Source organism: Ranitomeya imitator, chromosome 9 (assembly GCF_032444005.1).
Source record: "Ranitomeya imitator isolate aRanImi1 chromosome 9, aRanImi1.pri, whole genome shotgun sequence".
In the NCBI taxonomy this organism is placed as follows: Eukaryota; Metazoa; Chordata; class Amphibia; order Anura; family Dendrobatidae; genus Ranitomeya; species Ranitomeya imitator.
The window spans coordinates 27668180-27676175 of NC_091290.1; positions in this window are offsets into that span (position 1 = coordinate 27668180).

A 7996-nucleotide genomic window follows, 5' to 3' on the forward strand; every position below is an offset into this window, starting at 1 on the left:
ATACTTGTGGTCACATAGCAGCCCACTCCTGGTACCAGAGAATCCTCTCAGTTCAGACTACAGATTTGTAACCCAAGGTCGGACAACCCCTTTAATCTCTGGCTACAGATTATTAGAAAGAAATAAAGCTAGCTGTAAACTCCTTCCCTGGGCCCACTGTCAAGTCTTGCTGCGGCTCCTGATGTCTGGCTTTGCTTGCGACACTGACCTCAGTGAGTCAGTGTGCCAGTGCCCATGGATGATTTTCTATCCCATCCGGGGGGCCCGTATGGAAAAAAAAATGACAGCATGCATTATTAGGCTAAGTTCTCATAATAATTATTTGGTGAGTTTTTGACACTGCATATTTTCATTGCCCCCCAAAAATGCAGCATCTTACAATTCTGGCGAATTAGATAGGATTAAATCCATAACATGTTAATTCATCTTGTGTTAAAAATATTTTTTAACTGCAGATTTTTCACAAAGAATTGAATGAGTTGAAAAAAATCCATAGATGAATGAAAACCCACAGGTAATCCTCACATGACTTTATCTATAAAGTTTTATCAAAGCAAAGTAACAGCACGTTTCCACAACAAAGCAGTTTTATTTCGAGCATGACATGCCAAAATAGATAAAAAACGCAGATTGAAAAACACGATAAAATCGCAAGTAAAAAAAATGCATGCAAAGGGGCCAAGATCAGGATGCCGAGCTAGGAGGACACAATTTAGGGAAGCTCCTTCCAGGCATTTAGAAGTACGCGGCTCTACCGCTCTCTCCCGATAGGTCCCCGGAGAGTTACGATCCCTGCACATTTGGGACCAGTGGTGGCCGCTCCAGTGACAGCCCTGGATGCAGACCTGTTCAAGGAGCCAATGGGCTTCAGTGATTCGGTGCCATCTTGGCCCAACACTGAATCTGCAGCTCTGCACAAGGAGACAGGAGGCCTTGAGGTGGGGAAATGTTAACCCTCTCTTGCCGATAGATAGAGCCTGGAAAGGGTGACCTAGGCCAGCACATACACTACCGTTCAAAAGTTTAGGGTCACCCAGACAATTGTGTTTTACATGAAAACTCATACTTTTATTAATCAAATGAGTTGCCAAATGAATTGAAAATCTAGTCCAGACATTGACAAGGTTCGAAAAAAAGATTTTCATTGAAATAATAATTTTCTCCTTCAAACTTTGCTTTTGTCAAAGAATGCTCCCTTTGCAGCTGGCCACTCCATTACAGATAGAGTACCAGCTGGCTGCTTCTTCCCTAAATAGTCCTTGCATAATTTGGAGGTGTGCTTTGGGTCATTGTCCTGTTGTAGGATGAAATTGGCTCCAATTAAGCGCTGTCCACAGGGTATGGCACGGCGTTGCAAAATGGAGTGATAGCCTTCCTTATTCAAAATCCCTTTACCTTGTACAAATCTCCCACTTTAGCAGCACCAAAGCAACCCCAGACCATCACATTACCTCCACCATGCTTAACAGATGGCGTCCGTCACTCTTCCAGCATCTTTTCAGTTGTTCTGCGTCTCACAAATGTTCTTCTGTGTGATCCAAACACCTCAAACTTGGATTCGTCTGTCCATAACACTTTTTTTCCGATCTTCCTCTGTCCAATGTCTGTGTTCTTTTGCCCATATTAATCTTTTCCTTTTATTAACCAGTTTCAGATATGGTTTTTCTTTGCCACTCTGCCCTGAAGGCCAGCATCCCGGAGTCACCTCTTCACTGTTGATGTTGACACTGGCGTTTTGCGTGTACTATTTAATGAAACTGCCAGTTGAGGACCTGTAAGTTGTTGATTTCTCAAACTATAGACTCTAAAGTACTTGTGTTGTTGCTCAGTTGTGCAGCGGGGCCTCCCACTTCTCTTTCTACTCTGGTTAGAGCCTGTTTGTGCTCTCCTCTGAAGGGAGTAGTACACGCCGTTGTAGGAAATCTTCAGTTTCTTGGTAATTTCTCACATGGAATAGCCTTCATTTTTAAGAACAAGAATAGACTGTCAAGTTTCACATGAGAGTTCTCTTTTTCTGGCCATGTTGAGAGTTTAATGGAACCAACAAATGTAATGCTCCTGATTCTCAACTAGCTCAAAAGAAGGTCAGGTTTATAGCTTCTCTAATCAGCCAAACTGTTTTCAGCTGTGCTAACATACTTGCACAAGGGTTTTCAAGGGTATTCTAACAATCCATTAGCCTCCTTACACAGTTAGCAAACACAAAGTACCATAAGAACACTGGAGAGATGGTTGTTGGAAAGGGGCCTCTATACACCTATGAAGATAATATATTACAAACCAGACGTTTGCAGCAAGAATAGTTATTTACCACATTAACAATGTAGAGAGTGTATTTCTGAATCATTGAATTTTAGCTTCATTGAAAAAAACTGTTCTTTTCTTTAAAAAATAAGGAAATTTCTAAGTGACCCTAAGCATTTCAATGGTAACGTACATGAAGATTCCCTGCAGACATTATCTGGCCCAGGAACATAAGGCCCAATCCTCCAGGACAGTGCACAAGATGACCACATAGACACTGCCGTAGGCAGACATCAGGACTCCCTTCCCCCCACTCTGCAGCAACAAACCCCTGGGCTTCAACTTGCACACCCACCCAGACCAGGGAGAACCCCTTCAAAAAGAGTTCAGGAAAATTGGGACACAAAAGAGTCGTTGGTTTTAAAAGGGACACATCAATATTACAGAGAGACGGAGTGAATCTCTGGATTACTACTCTGATAATGAATGGCTAGCTCATTATCCTCCCACATCATGTTCAGCATGGAGGAAACTCATCATACACTTCAATTCTAATGAGGACTTTAAAATCTTAATAAATTAGGTCAAAGATGCTTGAAAAATGGGATTAGCATGTGTAAGGCAGGATCTGCACATGACACCACTAGATCCCATGTGACAGACCTCCCTCAACTAATGCTCTCACAACAGAAGGCTGTAAAAGATCTGCATGCCCAACTAGAGGACCTTGCTAACAGGGGCAGGAGGTTCAATATATGAGTACTGACTACTGAGCATTACAGATTCAAGTGGACAGGAAAACCCTAAACTACTGCTACAAACCCTCTTATTATTATTATTATTATTTTTTATTGTTATAGCGCCATTTATTCCATGGCGCTTTACATGTGAGGAGGGGTATACATAATAAAAACAAGTACAATAACTTTAAACAATACAAGTCATAACTGGTACAGGAGGAGAGAGGACCCTGCCCGCGAAGGGTCACAATCTACAAGGGATGGGTGAAAATACAGTAGGTGAGGGTAGAGATGGTCATGCAGCGGTTTGGTCGATCGGTGGTTACTGCAGGTTGTAGGCTTGTCTGAAGAGGTGGGTCTTCAGGTTCAATCCTTCAATTCTTCAATTCAATCCTGGAGGACCCTCCTTCGATGCCAGTCAAGTTTTGCAGAGTGCACCAAACCCTGCAGCCTAAAGGTTCTTGTGACATTATTTACTGCTTGCATGACTGCGAGACTAAAGAAAAGATAATGACAAGGGCCAGGTTGCAGAGGAATATAACCTACTTGGGCACTTATCCAGTTGTTCCCTGATTTATCCCGTACAACCCTCCAAAAGAGAGATACCTTAAATCCATACTAAAAATCCTGATGGATAAGAGAATTCTCTACAGATGGGGTTTTCCTTTTGTCCTAACTGCCCGCCGAGATGGAATATCTTCGACACTGGTTCCTTGGAGGACCTACCAGCATTCTGTGATGCTTTGGGATTGCTTCTCCCTAAGATCTCGGATTGGGTGTCTCCATTACCCTCAGAGGCATCCCTTCCTGTCTGGAATCAAAAAAGGAAGAAGGGGTCTGAGGGGTCTGGAAGACAGGGGAGACCAGCGGAACGTCACTTTCCCTAGAACTTGCTGAACTTACACTATCTAGTGTCGGACTTCACTAATAACTCCTTCTGAGTGCCTTGGGATTGTTGTTCCCCTTAGTTTCTTTCCTTTAGTACTATCTGGTACTACTGGATATGTTAGTACTGTGTTTTGAGCCATTCTCAAGTTACGCCAATCAAAGACAGTCCTGGGCTCCTGCCTCTGACAAGATAGTCTAGGGTTTACTTTATACCATCCAATTCATATCCTTCATCTGAAGAAGGTGGATTCCTGGGAGTGCCCAGTATAAAGCTGTCTACGAAGAAAATCCATGCGTGAGACAGGTCTAGAACTGTGTCAAACGAGTGAGTAACAAACTGTCAAGTGCGGCTTACACCCATCAGACAATAACCATGACTCGTATGATATCCCTTAATGTAAGAGATCTAAATTCCCCTAGGAAAAGAAGATTTGATTTACAGGAATTGAAGGCCCAAGTTCGCAGCCAATCACTTTCCCATTGCTTTCTCAGCCATTAATAATAACTAAAGAGGAGGATTAGCAATTTTAACCCCTTAACGGCCACAATACACCTTTTCATGGCGGCAATTAAGGGTACTTATTCCTCACTGCCGCTTTTTAATGGCGCTGAGAAATAAGGGAATAGCGCCCCTAGCGTTGGAAAATCTCCAAGGGTAGCTGAGACTTTGGAGAACATGATCAGGGCCATTTTATTTTGCGGTCCCCAGTCACGTGATCGCCGTTATTCACCAAATAACAACGATCACATAAAAAAGTATGATTAAAAATTAATTTCCCTCTCCTCTAAGAAGATCTAAGATATTAGAGAAGAGAGAATGGGTCCCCTGAGTCCCCCGATACCTCCACCATTCCCCGGTCTCTCCTACTCCATTCCCCGATCCTCCGCGTCAACTTCCGGGACAAAATGGCGGGCGCCTGTGCAGTGCACCAGCCGTGATCTGCCAGCTGGTATTGTTAAAGAAATCAACCGGCAACAATAAGGAATTTTTCCTATTGGTTTCTTTTGATCACTGTGATAGACTCTCTCACAGTGATCAAAAGAAAAAAAATAGTTAATCAAATCCCCTTTTGCAAGCCCCCTAGTTAGATAAAAATTATAAAATAGAAAAAATATATATTTTTTCCATTCTTTGCAGTTAAACTACTCTCACACTTGCGTCGTGCACTGCACATCGCTATGTGACGTTGCGGCGCAACGATGCAAGCAGCGAAAGCGCCGCACAACGGGGGCAGCGGATGCATTTTTCCAGCGCATCCGCTGCCCCATTGTGAGGTGCGGGGAGGTGGGGGCAGAGTTCCGGCCGCGCATGCGCGGTCGGAAAAAGCGGACCGTCGGCAGCAAAAAACGTTACATGTAACATCTTTTGCTCCCGGCGGTCCGCCACAACACGGCACGACGGTTGCGACGTGTGTCAATGCGTCGCAATGCGCCGATAATTTTAGTCTATGGGGCAAAAACGCATCCTGCAGACAACTTTGCAGGATGCGTTTTTTCCCCCAAACGACGCATTGCGACGTATTGAAAAAAACGCTAGTGTGAAAGTAGCCTTAGAGTTGTGTTAGGGCTGGTTTTATGGCTAGAATTGGGATTAAGATTAGGGTTGGAGTTATAATTGTTTTTTTCAAAAGTTAAAAAAAAAGTGATGATGATATGATGGCCAGTGTTGAGTGCAAGTGCTCACCACTTGAGTTTGTATCAGGTGCTTGGGTATGCACGGACTTTTTGGGGGGTCTAACAGTCACAAAACATGCAGGGCATGGACTTGTGCATATATACTGTATATATAATCTCAAACCACTTGTCCTCCCGAGGCAGTAAACTCCCTTTACAATCCAATTACTCAGGAAGAGATAACAGATTCTGAAAGATATGACCTTGGGAATGTCCCTGGGGCCTGGATGGCCTGACATACCTGTACTACAAAACAATTCCTGAGGAGCTAACTCCTTATATGACTAGACTGGTTTAACTCATTTATGGAAAGCCCCTGCCTTTCTAAACACTTTATTGCATTCTTATCTATTTCTCATTCCTAAACCGGGCAGGAACCATCTACACCAATAGTTCTTCTAAACTCGGATTTGAAAATATTTCTATACCTATTGGTAACAGACTCGGTTATTGACTACGTTAACTTATTAATAGAGATTAGGTGGGTTTTGTGCCTTTTCGTCAGGTCGGGGATAACACTACAGTAGAAGGGTGATAGACACGCCCAATAAATCCGAAAAATGGGTTTGTACTGTGTTAGCCAGTTGAAAAAAGAATGCTCTCAGTTGTAAAAACAAGATAATCTTGTAGTTATGATACCTTGTAATGGCTAGCAAAAAAAAAGTGTTACAAAGCAAGCTTTCGAGACTTCTTAGGCCTTTTCCTCAGGCATGGAATAACAACGTTTATGAAGAAACACACACACACACACACACACATATATATATGTATATATATACAAGAAAATGCATGGTATAATAAATGGACCTTTGAATAAACAAACAAACGGAGCTCAGAGACTGAATCCTTAATTGGATTAGATTAGTGGTGTGAAAGTTTTATGGTCCCAATATCCAAGCAAGATCAGAGGCCTGGTGCCCTCACTGTCTCTGGATCAGATTCTGCAGTAAGTCATAAATCCTACTGACAAATTTAGTTTTATGTTGAGAGAATCAAACACTGTAGTAAGTTTGTTTTCCCAAGTTTGTGTTCGTGATGCCATCTGTGGTATTCGGTCAGAGGGGACCAACGCTGCTTAAAGGGGTCCTCTGGGGTGATGTTATGGCAGCTAAGATGGTATAACTTCCCACAGGTGAAATTGGGTCCACAGGGCTCCCGATGAAGTGGAGGAAGATGATGGGTGGTGCAATAAGAAAAGGAGGACACAGGTTTGCAGTCTCTTTACCTGCTTTACTGATGAATTCAAGCAGCCACAGTCCAGGGCACCAGATCACAGGTGCAGGTAGGGTTCGGCCAGCTTGGAAGCGATTCTGGAATCCCCTTTACCAGGTGGAGTTAGAAGCCTTCCTTCTAGTGCTGTGGTGTAGTCCTTCACTGCCTGTGGCTTCTGTCAAGGTCCTCACTGTTCTCTCTGACCTCCTTGAAGGTAGGACACTAACCCGTATGACAGGTGGCTCGAGCCTTTTTACAGGATCTCTATCACGGCCCGGGCTCTATGCGCCATTGTGTCTCCAGGTGTTAGGGTGGACAGGTGAAATGTAGTCCAGTTGTCCTGCCGGTTTCTGCTGTGAGTCTTGGAGTCCCTCACAACCTCAGTCTTCCGGCTACCAGTGTCTGTGCTCTGCAGGGAGGTAGCTCAGTCACAGCTATTCTCCCCATTTCTCAGTCTCCTGTGCTTCACTTCTCCTACACGCTCTCTACAATCCGTTCATCTTTCTCTTTTCCAGGAGCTGCAGCATCTCATGTGCCTGCCCGGCCCATTTCCTCTGTCTCTCTGACAGACTGACTAACTTTCCCTCCAGAGCAGAATATATATATTCGGAAGCCACCCACACGTTGGATCAGAGCTCCCCCTTCTGGCCTGGAGTGTAGACATGTTGCATGCTTGTGTGTACCTGATAAAGAAGATCCTTCCTCGCTTAAAAGCGTGACATCACCCTCCCCGTGAGGAAAGCAATGCCCCTGTGACAACCAGGAACCTGGGTTGTCACATAAGGGCTTGTCTTTTGTGGGACAAGTTATACTTTAGAGTGACTCCATTTATTTTACCATAGTGTACTGTAAAATGGGAAACAAATTCCAAGTGTGGCGAAATTGAAAAAAAAAAGTGCAATCCCACAATAGTTGTTTTTTTTTTTACCATGTTCACTAAATGCTAAAACTGACCTGCCATTATGGGTCTCCAGGTCATTCCAAGTTCGCAGATACCAAACATGTATAGGTTCTTTTTTTTATTTAAGTGGTTAAAAAAAATCCAATATTTGTAGAAGAAAAAAAAAAGTGTCATTTTCGAAGACCTGTAGAGTCTCCATTTTTCATCATCTGGGGCTGGGTGAGGGCTGACATTTTTATTGCTACCATTTTGGGGCAGATACGATGCTTAGATCGACCGTTATTGCATTTTATTGCAATGTTGCAGCAACCAAAAAAGCATAATTCTATTTTGTTAA